The sequence below is a fragment of the Dendrobates tinctorius genome, unplaced genomic scaffold, assembly GCF_039654945.1.
Source record: "Dendrobates tinctorius isolate UK_male_01 unplaced genomic scaffold, ASM3965494v1 ptg000237l, whole genome shotgun sequence".
Classification (NCBI taxonomy): Eukaryota; Metazoa; Chordata; class Amphibia; order Anura; family Dendrobatidae; genus Dendrobates; species Dendrobates tinctorius.
In genome coordinates, this window is record NW_027361904.1 from 5,919,286 (window position 1) to 5,935,994 (window position 16,709).

At 48.2% G+C, this 16,709-nt stretch overlaps 1 long non-coding RNA gene across 1 annotated transcript; it reads right to left on the minus strand.

Moving 5' to 3' along the window:
* Positions 1 to 1,828: 1,828 nt before the first annotated feature.
* LOC141060450 (uncharacterized) lies at positions 1,829 to 10,108 on the minus strand. The gene is made up of 2 exons (XR_012222706.1): positions 9,504 to 10,108; positions 1,829 to 4,009 (listed from the first exon to the last, which is right to left on the minus strand). It is a non-coding gene; the product is annotated as an uncharacterized lncRNA (long non-coding RNA).
* Between the last annotated feature and the right edge of the window lie 6,601 nt (positions 10,109 to 16,709).

The window sequence follows — 16,709 nt, forward strand, 5'->3', positions numbered from 1 at the left end:
CACTCTATGCGGACCTTGTGCAGCAGTGCATCAAGATCCGGATAGTCCCTCAAAAAACTCTGCACGACCAAGTTGAGCACATGTGCCAGACATGGGATGTGAGTGAGGTTGCCTAGGCCCAGAGCTGCCACCAGATTTCGGCCATTGTCACACACTACCATGCCTGACTGGAGATTCGCTGGCACAAACCACACGTCGCTCTCCTGCTTGATGGCATTCCAGAGCTCCTGCGCTGTGTGGCTTCGATTCCCCAAAGAAATTAATTTCAATACGGCCTGTTGACGTTTGGCCACGGCTGTGCTCATATCGGTCGTAACAGGTAAGCGTTCACGGGTCCATGTGGAGGTAGACTGTGACGGCTCCTGCAGCACTGATTCAGAGGAACTGGAGTATGAGGAGGAATCAATGTGTACAGACTGGATTCCTGCAATCCTTGGAGTTGGCAGAACACGTACAGCGCCACTCTCAAGATCTGTACCCGGCTCCACAACATTTACCCAATGGGCAGTGAGGGAAAGGTATCGTCCCTGTCCATGGTTACTGGTCCACGCATCGGTGATCAGGTGGATCTTGCTACTGACGGCGTTTAGTAGCGCATGTTTAATTTTTCCCTCCACATGCTTTTGCAGGGCAGGGACGGCTTGCCTGCTGAAATAAAAGTCGCTGGGCACGTTGTATTGTGGGACTGCCAATGCCATGAAGTTACGGAAGGTGTCAGTCTCCACCAGCCTGAATGAGAGCATTTCAAGGGACAGTAGTTTTGCAATGCCAGCATTCAGAGCCTGTGCTCGGGGGTGGTTTGCCGATTATGGGTGCCTTTTCTTCCATGACTGTGTTACCGATGGCTGTAGACTTGCCTGGGAGTGTGAGGATGACAGGGAACGTGGTGCTGTGGGTGGAATGACACTGTGTCTCTGTACAACAGTGCCAGAGGTTCTTCCATGGCGATCCTGTGAGGAAGCCAAACCAGCTGTGTGTGAGCTGGAGGAAAAGGCTACAACACGAGCTGAAGAGGTGGTAGGTGGCGCTGTAGGTTGGCCTAGGTCTTCAGTGTGTCTTTGTAACTCCACCACGTGCTTGGTCCGCACATGTTTCCACATATTTGTGGTATTGAGGTTGCTGACACTTTTCCCTCTTTTCACTTTCTGATTACACAGCTTGCATTTGACAAAGCAAATGTCATCTGCAACTGTGTCAAAAAAGGACCACGCACTGCAAGTTCTGGGAGCGCCCGTTTTGGGTTTTGGAAGAGGCATGCTCCTAATGGGTGCCGAAGTGGAGGCTACAGGCAACCGAGTCTGCCTCCTCTCTCTCCCTCCTTTTTTGGCCGTTCGGGGAATCTCTTCCTCAGAGCTGCTCCCACCACCTTCCTGTACCTCACGCCATGATGGGTCAAGGACCTCATCATCTACACTACCCTCTTCAAACGACTACTTCTCCTGGGTAGTCTCGACAGCACAGTACGCACGAGAAAGTGGCACCTGAGTCTCATCATCAGATGCGTACTGAGGTCTGCTGACCATAGGCACTGGCCCACCCGCCTCTTCAGATTCATAGAGACAAAGCTGTTGCACATCACTGCATACTACCTCTTCTTCAATTCTCGAATGCTGCTTGGCTGGCCCCCTCTTTCCAAGCCAACAGATTCAGAGAACAGAAGTAGAGATGGCTCCTGTCCATGGCTCTCTGACTGCCTGGGCAATGTCGTAGCTGTTTTTGTTCTGACCAAGCGTCAGATCTTTCCAGATCACCAGTGAGGCCAGATTGAGAGGTTTTGTCGCCCTTCTGATGACAAGCGCTTGGAGACAAAGGACTCAACACACACGGGTCGTGGTCAAATCACTTTATCTGACGTAATGAAATATAAGACATGTTTTTATACCATTTACAACAATATGTGACTCTGGAGCTCATTTGGCCCCCACCATCACCTCAGGGTCGTACCTTGTTTACAATATACCCAGAACACGTTGTTGAGAACAAATATGATAACAAGTATAGTTTCCTTGAAGACAGAGACTACTAGTCTACATAAGAATAATTCTAGCAATAATAAGGCAAAAGGCAATTGAAGTCTTAAAGGCATTTAAAGGGATATAAAAGCAAACCATTAACTCTTCTATATCAATTTCCCCCTTTTGTAAATGGTATAACCTTTGCCACAGGGTCAGGTGATGTCCACAAAGGAGCTACTCTCTCATGGGTCTAGTACCCATAAGGGGGCTTCCTACCTGCTTCACCCATCCACCCTCAGTGTGGACACTCACCTTCCCCATCAGCAATGGCTACCTGGGGTCTATGATACACTACAGAAGGTTCAGCCTTAGATTCTTTTTTTATGCATACATTATTCAGTAGCTTAAGTAATACATATATTAGCGCTTTTACGGCTACATAAAGCAATAAGCAAACCAACAAAATTTGCATACAAGTCTATATAATGCCAAAAATCCATCCTACTAAGCCATTAAACCAATTTACTGGATTTAGGAAAGAGAATGTGTTACCCCACCAGGAGTCTCTGTTTGCACTGTGTTGTTTTAACCATTGGTCTCTAAGTTCACCTACGTTGTCCATACTGGCCTTGATCTGGAGATTGCCAGCAGGGTCGATATAATTACAACAGGTGGGACCCATTATCTGACACATTCCTCCTTCTTTTGCTGTCAGGTAATCTAGTACTCTAGTATGTTGGTTAGTAACTATGATTAATTGTCTCTGTATTGTATTAGTCTCATTTAGAACTTCAAGAATCTGGAAAATCTGATCGTCCAGGTAGTCGGTAGCTTCTACTAATTTATCCCACAGTTGTGTTATGAAGGGGTATATTAGCATACTACTGAATATTTTGTTATCCCCATCTCTACTAGATGCGGCCTACCATTTGGCTGGGGCTTATTGTCTGCAGCCCTTCTATACAAAGTGTGAATTGGGACTTCTGCAGTGTCTATTTTACTATGAGGAACTATGAAAGTGGCTGGTGTCAGTTTAGCAAGAGTGCAGACCCCTCTTATGTCCGGGCTCACCCACCTGTAGGCTCGATGTCCGCAAACCAAGAATACTCCTTCAGGGTGAACACAAACGTGACCAGGGGTCTGTATACATTGGTATAAACTCAAAAGTCCTGACCTACTGCAGGCTTATGGGCACACCAAGTATTATTCATTGGTTTTCCCCTTATACCAGATGTACATTTACCCCTTTCTTTCCTTATTATTTTACCCGTAGATGCTCTACAGCCTTCAATACCATCCTGGTACACTGTCTTATTAACCTGTGTTTGATCATGAGTGTAATTATTGTCCTCACCACAGGTATTTGCTCCAGTGTGTTGAAGACTGAACCACCGTCCATCATTGGGAATAGGGTCTGAGTGAGGGATCTCAGTCCTCCTCCTGGCGACCATATTTCCGACATCTGAATCATATTCCCGCCACCACATTTGTACCTTTAGGCCGCGTTATATTAAACTGAAACCAGGGATTAGCGGCCCATTCGACTATAGCCAATGAGGCAGATATATCACGGGGCACACCTAGGTTGAGTCCAAGTCTCATGGTGTAGGCAGTGTGGGGTTAATACCTCCCATGTCTCCAGAGGTAAGGCTAAGAACGGCATAGTCCTCACGGATACAGGGCTGTGTGTACAGATCCAACAGTCTTTCGGTTTCTGTCCTTCCATGTCCCTTATAAGAAGAGCATGATGCCGAACAAGTTTGTTGTCCCAATCAGCATTTAAGAGTTTATCCTGTGTCTCTGTAGAGTGCAGTAACCCTGTCACTGCCAGCAAGGTGATGAGGAGAACAGTCATTCTGCTGTTGACAGGACCTTCTTGCAGTGACTGGCGTGGATCCAGGTGGACTTTCCCTCAAGTTTTACTGAAGTGGATGTGGTCAGCTGGACGTGGAAGGGGCCGTCAAATCGTGGGTCCCGGATCCTTCTCACGTGTCTGCGTATAACCACCCAATCACCTGGATTCAGCTGATGCACATCTGCACTGGCATTAGGATCTGGAATGTATGAGAACACATGTTTATGCACCACATTAAGTCTTTCCTGCAAGGCATGGACGTAGGCTGTCATAGCACCGTGTTGCACTTGTAGCACCTGTGGGAAGTACAGACCAGTCTTTGGTGCACTACCAACAGGACTTCAGAAGGAGACAAGCCTGTGTTTCTATTTGGAGTGTGTCTGACTGAAAAGAGTGCAAGAGGCAAGCACTCCACCCAGCTCTTTCCTGTGTCTGCCATGGCCTTTTGAATTTTCAGTTTGTGTCCCATTTAGTCTTTCCACTTTCCCACTACCTTGTGGCCTATATGGTGTATGAAATGCTTGCTGTACACCCGGGGCCTGCATGACTTCCCTCATTATTTCTCCCGTGAAGTGTGTACCCCTATCTGTTTCTGTGGTTTCTGGGACACCATACCTGCAGATCAGTTCTTTCATCAGTTTGTCTGTAGTCATTTTAGCATTTGCACGTTTTACCGGATAGGCTTCCGGCCAACCAGAGAAGAGATCTACACATACTGGGATATTTGCATACACTCCTACCTTGGTAGCTGTATGTCGTCAATCTGCCGTCTCTGAAACGGGTAGAGAGGCCTAGGTGTCGCTTTCTTAGGGACTTTTACTGTTTTACCTGGGTTGTGCTGTGCACAGATGAGACATGATTGTACAAGTTTCGCGTCTGCGTAACTGAAACCAGGAGCGATCCAGAAGGCATCCACCATGGCACACATGTGACTTTTTGAGGTGTGATTGGGGCCATGTGCTGCTTGCGCCATGATTGGGAACAGGGACTTTGGTGGGCACATTTTATCCTTATTCTCCCATACTCCATTTGAGTTCAGCTCAGCTCCCAGTCTCCCCCGGTGTACCTTCTCTGTTTGGGCAGCCTTTTACTGGAGGGATTTCAGGACATCTAGACCTAATGTGGCTGGAATACGCTGACTCCCCGCCACCATCCACTGCTCTCTCTAGGCCGCCTTGTGCTATTTTAGCAGCCTCGTTCGCCCTTCTATTGCCCTCTACCTCCACGGAGTCACCTTTGTGTGTGCTTTTACCTTGACAATGCCAACCTGGACTGGTAACATCAATGCCTCCATCAATTGTTTCACCAGCTCTGCATTTTTAATGGGCTTCGAATCTGTGAAAATATTAGCGACTTTACCCGCAGCGGCTCTACACGCCTCAGTGAGTGCCTTCAACTCTGCCTCCTGTGCCGACATGTGAGGAGAGAGTGGTTCCGCTCGGATTACCTCATGTGAGGATACTACTGCATATCCAGTGTAGAATCGTCCATCCTGGTGGTATCTGGGGCCATCTACAAAAAAGAAACTCAAAGTCTGCATTAGGAACAGGTTTTTCATGAATGTGTGCAAACCCAACTGTCTCCTGACTCATCAGTTCTATGCAGACATGTTCATGCGTCATGTCAAAGTATCCTTCCTCACTCGCCAATACAGTCACCAATTCCCCCTTTTCTGAATCCACAGGCAGGAGGGTGGCTGGATTCAGAACGTTACATCTTTTGAGGGGTGACATACTCAGGAATTAGTAGAGCACACTCAAGTCCGAGCTGTCTGGCCATAGACAGATGTTTTGGTTGAACTTGTAGGAGTATGGCATGGATGTCATGTGGGGAATAGATTGTCAAAAGAAACGTCAGTGTGATCTCACATGCCTTTCCTAGTAGTGCGGCTGCTCCTACCGCACAGACACAATCAATTTTGTGTGAGGTCCCGGGTCACTAAACCTAGGAAGATGCATAGATGCTTAGGTGACCTGGGTAGAGGGAGATCTTGAATTGCCTGTTTCCTGTCAGGTGTCTGGTACCTTCGGCAATATAATGTCCCAACAAATGTCACCTTTTGTTTGTAATACTGTAATTTGTCACGTGAGACCTTGCAACCCTTAGGGTCATCCACGTACTGTAATAGTACAATCAGCGGATGAGGTGATGGCCACTACTCAAGGATCCCTGCCATCGCTGCTGAATAGATGGCAGGGGGTTTCTTTCCCCCTTTGTGGGAGGACTGTCCAACAATATTATTCACCTCTATGAGTAAAGGAGAAAGATACTGACAGTCTGTGTGCAGGGGTACAGAGAAAAATGCACCTGCTAAATCAATGACTGTGAAACATTTTGACATCACTGGGATCTGTGACAGTATTGTGTGTGTGTGTTAGGGACGATTGAGGTCACACTCTCTGTATCATCATTAATAGCCCTTAAGTCATGAACCTTTCTGTAAGTGTCAGCAAACCCTTGAGTTCCTTTTTTTTTTTTTTCTTTTTTCCTAATGGGATACAAAGTGGTGTCACAGGGGGAAGATCTTTGCAGTCCAAAGGGGGGTTTCTTTGCACCAGAACCCCTGCCTTAACATACTCTCTAATATCTCTGCTCGGGGCAATTGATTTGGCTATTGATATTGCTAGGCTCAAGGGGTATTGCTTTAAACAAGGGGGAGTGGTTCCTTCTTTCATTTTAATCATGACAGGGGGAATGGGCAACTGACCCACATCCGTTTTTCCCCTTGCCCAAACAGTGTCTGGCACCTGTCCCATTTCCTCATCCTCAGGCATTTTGGTGTCAGGTGTTAGATTCACCGCTTTTGTCATATACACCATTGCCGCAATCTTACACAAATGTTTATCTGAGAGGGGACTTGTGACTGTAATACCCTCAGGAGAGTACTGTATGGTGGCCGGGATCGCACTCAGCACATCTGCTCCCAGTAAATTCATAGGGGTATTGTCACTAACAATAAGTTTTGTAAGTACCACAATTCCAGCACCTCACTGTTTCTAGGTCCCTTGGTACCTTACTACGTCTCCACTGTTTTCCTTGTGCTCCAGCATACATGACAGGTCGTCTTATTGTCCTTGTTTGCTCAATTTCTTTAGCTACCTTAAGGAGGTCTTTCGGATCTACATGTCTCCTTTCACGCCTGGCTGTCTGTACTGCGTCTCGCAAGTCTTTGTTCATACCGTCAATGAATGTATTCACCAGTATTCTAACATCAAGTGGGTTTATGCAAATGTACCCCATGTCTGCCCATTTCAGCTGTAACCGTCCAAAGTACATCTCTACACTCTCTCCTCTTTGCTGTGTCACATTAGTCAGGAGTACAGACTGCTCTGATTGTTCCACTGTAGCCCATTGTCTTAGTGACTCACAGTACGTCTCCCCAGACAGTGCAGATTTATCATCCATGCCCCAAGCCTGATTCTTTGTCACATCTGTGTGTGTCTTAATTATATGTCCTAGTGCGTCACCTGCCTTTAAACTCACCAACCTCTCTAGGTCTGCCCAGGTACACTTATATGTCTGCTGTACTTCCTTTATGTGTCTGTAAAATGGGAATGGTTGGTCTTCAGGGTCAGGCAACTGTTTCAACAAAGCTAGCTGGTCAGAGGGGCTCCAGGGATAATACACCTGCATCTTTCTTATTCTAGTCGCACTGATGGGGTTGGTCGTCTGATGTCTACTGTCAGCTTACTCCTCAAAGGTCAATGTCCCCACTACCCACTCTATTATGTCAGCTTCTTATGTCACTACATATGATCTTGTCTGGACAGGATTTAGCGCAACTTGCTTAGGTCAGTAGCACAGGTCACACAAGTAGCTATTCAGTCTGGGTTTGTCTGAGTCTGATCACAGTGTTTACAAGTCCATCTGTTTTGTCTGAGTCTCTGGTTACTCTTTGTCAATCAAAACATTCATAATACACCTTCCACACTGCTGCACATTCATTCTCAAGCATCATTTATTCACTTGCTATTTTCTTCCCTTGTCTGTGCCTTTTTGTACATCCAAACATTCACACTCTGGTATTTTTGCCTTTTTTTTTTTTTTAAATTGGTCCAACCTGTATTACTGCTTCCTTTCTTCTTTGTCTTTTTCAATTTGCATAGCTCTCTTGGATCTCATTGGGGGCACCGACAGTACACAGAAAAAGTTGCCATGGCTTCAACCTTTTTCTGCCGACAGCTCACTTTTCTTCTGAAATGCCCTCCCAGTGTGCCTGGACTTCTGTCTTACAGGCCACACTTAGCAAGTCAGAGAGAGCCTGCCAAGGTGTAGCGGGAAGGCTCCTTGCCTCTCACCCGGTAGACCTACAGGATGTAGCGGGAAGGCTCTCTGCCTCTCACCCGCTAGATCAGCTGGCTAGAATAGGATCAGGCCTGCATCCTTCCAGCCCAGCTCCATGGATTGTTGTGGGAAGGCTATTTCAACCTTAGACAGCTCACCTTTCTTCTGAAATGCCCTCCCAGTGTGCCTGGACCTCTGTCTTACAGGCCACACTTAGCAAGTCAGAGTGAGCCTGCCAAGGTATATCCAGAGGGCTCCTCACCCTCGCCTCTCACCCACAACAATAAAACCTGCTGACTAAAGTAAGAAGTCCCAGGTGTGATAGGACTCTAACCCACTTTATCAGCCGTACAGTCGGCTACCTCCTCTGTTGATACACAATTTGCTATACAAATCAATCACACAACTAGAAGCAGGTTCAAACACATTAATGACCAAACAATCACTTGCGATTTCCTTCTAAATTAGGCACCATATTTTACTTTTAACTTCCAACTTCAATTAAGTACTGTTGCTTTAAAATGCACAAATCTTTCAGCGCGTACTTTATGGATAGAATTACAGAGAATTTTGAGCACAGCTCACACTCAGCAGAGATAAGAGCGAAGGGAGAAGAAAAACTGCGCAGCGCCATCCTTCACCCCTCCCGTCAGAATGCAGCGTCGTTCTTCACAGAATTCTGTAGCTCTTTAGACTTATCAAAATCAATTTCTACAAAGAAACTCAAAATCACGGGATTTCACTGTAAGAGCAGATGACTGTATAATGAGATTAACCATGCCTTGCCCTTTTTCTGGCCAAATGCATTCAGGAAACTTTGCAATGTAATGCCACATATAACACGAGCTATATCATTACTCAATTCATTCAGTCTCAGATGTAGATTTGAAATATCTATAACGCATCTGTCCGGGATTCCCCCACAACTAGAAAGGTAACAATCTCTTGACACAAAAATGATGTGTGATGATTCATTCATCACATTCAGGGACTTTTTTTATACTCAATTACTCATCTCTCATCTTATTCAGAGGTTCTCATAGACATACATACAAGGATTCACACAGCCTGACTATCTTGCACTTTGGATTTGATTGACACTTTAACCTACAGCAGTGTCCACTGACACTCCGAGAACACCAAAGCCAACTTCTTAAACAACAACAAACATTGAAAACCAGAGCAACCAAAAAACCACAGCCCTATACAAAATACAGCCTCATATGATTTACTGCCAATCCAAAACAACAACCACTGCACAGAGTCTATCCCAGACTTTGTGCTACACAGTACACCAGTACACAACCAGTTAGTATATTAGTATATTGCCAGAACAGTTTAACAGATAATACAGATGACAATTATTATCTTATTACTCTATTATTCAACTCTCATACAGACATACTCACCCCTCACTGGTGATGTGGGTTCTTTTGAACCGTGCTGTTACAGTCTTACCCAGAGGTATGTGGACATCCTTAGAGAGGTTGCAGATGCAGAATCAATGTAAGAATAAATGTTCTCACCTGCTGCAGCCTGGATTCTGCATTTTCAACCTCCCAGGAAGCTCCCACATCCGGATTCCGAATAGACTGGTTTCCACGGTCCCCGTCGGGCGCCAAACTGTCGTAGCTGTTTTTGTTCTGACCAAGCGTCAGATCTTTCCAGATCACCAGTGAGGCCAGATTGAGAGGTTTTGTCGCCCTTCTGATGACAAGCGCTTGGAGACAAAGGACTCAACACACACGGGTCGTGGTCAAATCACTTTATCTGACGTAATGAAATATAAGACATGTTTTTATACCATTTACAACAATATGTGACTCTGGAGCTCATTTGGCCCCCACCATCACCTCAGGGTCGTACGTACCTTGTTTACAATATACCCAGAACACGTTGTTGAGAACAAATATGATAACAAGTATAGTTTCCTTGAAGACAGAGACTACTAGTCTACATAAGAATAATTCTAGCAATAATAAGGCAAAAGGCAATTGAAGTCTTAAAGGCATTTAAAGGGATATAAAAGCAAACCATTAACTCTTCTATATCAGCAATTTGGCAGGTGGTGAAGAGACAGATGGGTGCTCTTCAGTGCTCTTGACCTGAGAGGATCTGGAACTAATTGAAGTCAATGCGTTAGCTGCCATCCATCCGACAACGGCTTCAATTTGTTCGTCCCGCAGCAGTGGGGAACGACGAGCTCCTACAAAGCTGCGCATAAAGGACTGTTCCCTGGTAAAACTGGGGGATGCTGAGTCACTGGTGCCCGCAGCAGGCACAGAATCCCCACGTCCTCTCCCTGCAGAAACTCCACGCCCACGATCACGTGCCTTACTCCCTGCCTTCCTCATCTTGGTAGACTGATAAAGATAGGCAGAAAAGTACTAAGGGCTTAGTGTGCTTATTCCTGAACAGCTGCTAACAGGTATAAGAAACACTAATTTTATAAAGTGTGGACTAGACTTTAATATGAGCTAATGTGGCCTACACAACTGTAAAGTGGAGTGTTTGGTGAACTTTAATAACTTTTTTTTTTCACAAAAAGACACTGGATGTGCCCAAAGATTTAAAACCGATAGTATCACAAACTTTTTGTAGCTATTACAATGCAGGAAGGTACCCTACAATGCAATAGATGAGGCTCCAAAAAATAGGCTAATACTAATCTGGCTGGGGCTGCAGGGCACAAGCCAGCAGAAAGGCTCCTTTATCTACTCCTATATCTCCTATATAGTGTTTGCAAATATTCTAGCTGGATACGGATGGAACCACACTAATAGGAGAAATCTGGAAAAATGAGCAGCACTAATGCAAAAAAAGGACAATGAGCGGACTACAACCGGAGGTGGTTGCAGAACACACTACAGCGTGAGCTGCAGTCACACACAGAGACCTCGCAGACAGCCGTGAACAGCGCTGCAAGGCTGCAGAAAAGCTCCTCTATCTACTCCTATATAGTGTTTTCAAGCAATCTAGCTGGATACGGATGGAACCACACTAATAGGAGAAATCTGGAAAAATGAGCAGCACTAATGCAAAAAAGGACAATGTATGAGGCAGTGACGCACGCTGAGCGGACTACAACCGGAGGTGGTTGCAGAACACACTACAGCGTGAGCTGCAGTCACACACAGAGACCTCGCAGACAGCCGTGAACAGCGCTGCAAGGCTGCAGAAAAGCTCCTCTATCTACTCCTATATAGTGTTTTCAAGCAATCTAGCTGGATACGGATGGATGCACACTAATAGGAGAAATCTGGAAAAATGAGCAGCACTAATGCAAAAAAGGACAATGTATGAGGCAGTGATGCACGCTGAGCGGACTACAACCGGAGGTGGTGCAGAACACACTACAGCATGAGCTGCACTCACACACATAGACCTCGCAGACAGCTGTGAACAGCGCTGCAAGGCAAAAGAAAGCTTCTCACACAGCGGTTGCTAAAGTAGCCTGGGTAAAGCACAATAAAGCAAATCGCTAGCTCAAACTGTCCCTCAGAGTCAGAACAGCAGCGTCCTGTCCCTAAGTAAATTCACAGCAGAGTGAACCCAAAATGGCCGCGACGGCTTTTATAGTGCATCATGACATCATTTCAGCAGCCAATCACAGCCATGCCATTAGTTAACATGCCTAACATGCATAAGAGGATGTGCCCACACTTCTTAGGATTCCTCACTGGCTGTATAAAATCAAACTGGCTCATTGCATTATGGGAACTTCCGATTACAGTATTCGATATTCTAAAAGTATCGGAACTCAGTATCGGAACTCCGATACCGCGAATATCGGCCGATACCTGATATTGCAGTATCAGAATGCTCAACACTACTCGTGACACATTGTAATGATGTACGTGTCTTCAAGGGGAAACATGGGCAACATTTCCATCTCCTTACAGAAGACATACCATCTATGAGGCTGGAAGAAGAAGACCACCAATGTTCAGGAGTAACAGTTCTAAAATCTAAGCAGAAGCTGTGAACACTAGGTGACAGTGCAGAAGGCAACCATTAGAGGCACACATGATAACTAGATGAGGCTTTCCAAGAAGAGATCACCACTGCCGCGGAGGAAGAGTACCAGAGCACAAGATGCTAGAAGACGTCTTTGTGAAGCTCTCACCACTGCTGAGGTCAAAGTGCAGGAGGTGGCTATTAAAGAGAGGTGAACAAATGACATCTATGAGCAAAGCATAAATTGTCCAAGAAGATCAGTGCTAGAACACAGGATGCTGGAAACCAGAACGTCATCCTCCAGGAAGGTCTCAGCATTAGTGGGGTCACAGTGCAGGAGACGACCATTAGAGAGAGGGGCAAACATGATATCTAGCTGTGGCTTGCCAAGTGGAAATGGGTCGCCCCCGTGCCAGGGCCGTGGGGGACTCGGTACCGGGTCCGCGGATCTCCAAGAGGGGGTTGTTGTCACGGCAGCTATGGCCCAGACCGTGGCCCTGGGCGCCCATTGTAAATAGCGGAAATGTTCATAGAATGGTGGGCACTGTACTGACTAAGGAGAGTGCCACTGACTGTGGAGCCTTTCCTCCCCTCCCCTTCCCTTATGGGTTAAATTGAACTCGCCCACCCATGTCATGCTGGGGCGGAGTAGTAATATTATGGGGCTAATGGGATTGGGTAGGGATTAGCACAACCCCTTCCTGTGGTTATATAGCACCAAATCCGTGGCCACCCTCCCTCTTTCCTTCTGACCGGATCCTGGAAGTGCTTGTCACAAGCACTGTCTGGCGGTATTATGAGTGACCCACTGTTAGAGGCCTTGCGCCTGTGGGTCTTACAGGAGGGAGAGCCCTGGCTACATGGCGTTCTGGCGGGGATCGGCGCTCACCTGGCGGCTGCGCAGGCCCCGGCCTCTGATGGGGTGCCCGGTCCCGACACGTCTTCATGGCGATCTGGTCCGGCCGCCGCCGCTGGGTTGCAGCAAGAGCGGCCGGCGGCGGTGGGGCCACAGGGAGGCAGGCGGTCCGCCCGGGAATCCCGCCCTCCTCTGCGGTTGCGCGACGCCTCGCCGGCGTTGGCCGGTGTTTCCCGGCGACGCGCGGCTGGGCGGAAGTCACCGCCCCCCGACTTCCGGTCCGGCGGCGCTGACTGTGCAGGGGACTGTGCACGTGGGAGAAGCGCACGGCGGATCAGTGCGGCATCGTGGCGGGGGGGCAGGGAGGTGGCGGCCTCGGGGCGGGTGCCCACATTACTATCGACTGGGGAGAAGGGTTTGGAGCCCAGGGGGGTTAACCGGACTGGGGCGACGGGAGTCACCATGGGGGGTAGGCACAGTGCGTCCTCCTCTGCTTCAGCAGGGGAACAGATTAATGTGCAGCCAGAGCGGCCCTTGGTGCCGGGGGTGGAGGAGCGGGGGCAGGGCTGTGTATTACAGGCACCTGTCGCAGGGGTTAGCCAGGCATCCTCTTCTCCGGGGGGGTCGGGTACGCTGAGCGCTGGGGTGCTTGCTCCTGCGCCGCATAGAGATGGGGTTCACGGGGATGTTCAAGGCCCGGCTCCGGCTACTGCCATACCCAGTGGTAGCAGGGAAGTTTCCGTGGCGGCTGCAGTAGATGACGGTCCCTTGAGGGGGAGGCGGGACAGGCGTAGACGCCGGAGATCCTCTTCCTCCTCCTCTTATTCTTCATCCCCGCAGTCGCGACGCCATGGGCATCATGCATCACAGCGGCGTCATAAAAGATCTAGGCGCTCCGGCCGCAGAGGTTCCTTCCGTGGTCGTCCCCGGTCCTCGAGACGTGGCTATCCATCTTCGTTGTCAGAGGTGTCCAGCATGTCTGTGAGTCCCGAGCATGTTCGTGGTCCTCCTCCCGAGCGTCGGGAGTCGAGGGCTCGTTCAAGGACTTACAGCCTGGTCGAGCCGAGCGCAACCCCTGAGGCTACAAGTTATGGCATCAACAGTTCGGCGGGTTATCCGGGAGCTGGAGTTCCTCCATCTACGGGAGTCCCTACTCCAACGGTCAATCCGGGTGAGTGTTCCCTATTGGGTTCTTCAAGTATGGATAATTCTCTATGATATCTGTTTTGAGAGCGTTGATCGGGCAATTGCCCTCCACGGCTGGTACGGCAAAGGAGTGTCATAAGGTGGATGCCCTGCTAGCGGGGGTGTATAAGGATACCATGTTCTGTGGGGTTAGTGCGCTGGGATCGCACATAGATGACGACACTAAGAAGAAGATTTGGAGCAATGATTATGTAGATATTTGGTCGTTGGTGTCGGTGGATCAACACACTGTGGACAAGGAAAGGAGGCCGGTTGAGAGGTGTTCGGAGAGAGTGCGCCCAAAGGTGGCGAAAACTATGAATAATTGGTTGCAAGCTTTCGCTGTATTGGGTTGCATTATGGGGCAGAAACACCCGGGCCGCTGCTCCGAGCTGTTTATCTATTAGGATATGATCTACAATTCATACAAGGCTCACGGTGGGTCGGCGTGGTGGAGGTATGATGAGGAATTCAGGAGACGGTTAGCCCTCCAGCCAGACATTGGCTGGGGGGTTAAGGCGACTGAGGTATGGTTGCGTCTTATGATGACGCAGAAGCAGTATCCCTTTCCATCAGCGGCTGCTGGACAAGGCTCAACAGGTTCCAGTTCAGTGGTCGTGCGGAGACCCGGTACCTGTTGGTTGTTCAATGAGGGACACTGTAGGTTTTACGGCCTCTGCAAATTCCGACATGAGTGTTCGGCCTGTGGAGGCTCCCACCCGGCCTCCAAGTGTTCCCGTCCTGCGGGGAAGCTGCCGGCCAAGCCGCAGCAAAATGAGAGGAAAGACACCGGTGAGCGTAGTCGCGATGGAGCCATGGCTAGACCTGTATCCTAACAAGGAGGCAGCGGGTCGGCTCCGTTTTGGGTTTTCAGAAGGTTTTTTCATTCCGTTTAAATTGCACAGGTCCCGCGCTTTTTCGGTAAATTTGAAGTCTGCTCGTGATCACCCGGATGTTTTGTTGGCGAAGGTGCAGAAGGCGGTAGCACTGGGTAGGATGGCCGGTCCGTTTTTATCCCCGCCTTTTCAGGATTTTAGGGTGTCACCTTTGGGAGTGGTCCCGAAAAAAGATCCTGGTTCCTTTCGTTTGATTCACCATTTATCGCACCCAAAAGGGTTTTCGGTGAATGATGGTATTTCTCCCGACGATGCGTCAGTATCTTATGCATCATTCGATAGGGCTGTGGCTTTGATTAGGAGAGCGGGGGATGGTGCCTGGTTGGCCAAGTCGGATATCGATTCGGCGTTTCATTTGTTGCCGGTGCATCCGGATTGTTTCCATCTACTGGGTTGTCAGGTAGATGGGGAATTTTATTTTGACATGTGTCTCCCCATGGGATGTTCGATTTCCTGCTATTATTTTGAACTTTTTAGTTCTTTTTTAGAATGGGTAGTGAGATGGGAGTCGGGAATAAGGTCTGTCACTCATTACCTGGATGATTTCCTTTTTGTTGGCCCAAATTCATCGGATATGTGTGACAGGCTGCTTTCCACGTTCAAGTCAATCGCGCAGAAATTCGGTGTTCCTTTGTCACCGGAAAAGACCATTGGCCCGGTTCAAATTTTGTCTTTTTTGGGCATTGAAATTGATACGGTAGCGATGGTGTATCGGCTACCCGCTGAAAAGATTCAAAAATTGGTCTCGTTGATTGAGGGTTTCCTGTCAGTTCGAAAGGTTACCCTCTTGCAGATGCAATCACTGTTGGGGTTGTTGGTTTTTGCGTGCAGAGTCATGCCGGTAGGCAAGGCGTTCTCCCGACGGCTGTCGTTGGCTACGAAAGGAGCCTCCAGCCCACACCACAGGGTGCGAGTTACAAGAGCCATGAAGGCAGATTTGGAGGTGTGGCTTTCTTTTTTGCAAACATTCAACGGTCACACTTGCTTCATGTTACCGTGCCGGACGGCACAGGACTTAAATTTGTTTGCATCGGAAGACGGAGTTGTGGGTTTCATGACAAGATTTGGGCATCGACTGTGTCGTGAGGCTTGGCCAGAGTTTTGGGCCAGGTTGGGTTTTGGTCATGATAGAACCCTTTGCGAGATTTTTCCAATCGTCGTCTCGATTGAGTTGTGGGGTAGTTTGCTGTGCAATCAGGAGATTCATTTTAGGACGGGTAACCCTGGGGTGGTTCGCTGTATCAATCACATGTCTTCCAGGTCTCCGCAGGTTTTGGCTCTTCTTCGTAGACTGGCTCTGCTATGTTTGCAATTCAACATTTGGTTTCGGGCTCGACTCGAACAGGGCCCTGATGGTTTGCTTGCTAACTTTTCTGATTCTTCTGATTTACAGGTTTTCACGGATCTTGGTCACCATCCCCTTCCGGAGGTTTTCAGTTGCCCGCCGATTCTGTGGGACATGATCGGGAACAGTTGATGTCCCTTGTTCGTTCCTCGTTGTCCCAGTCGACGTGGCAAGCGTATGGTAAGGCATGGATGGAATGGTGCCAGTTGGCGGGTCACAGACCGGTTCAGGAGTGTGAGAATTCGCGATTGCAAGTTACGATTGAGTACTTGTGTCAGTTGAATAGTAAGGGTTTGTCGGGCGCGTCAGCACAGCAACGTTTGTCTGGTGTTGCTTTTCATTTTCAGTTGTTAGGCTGGTCTGATGTTATGAAATG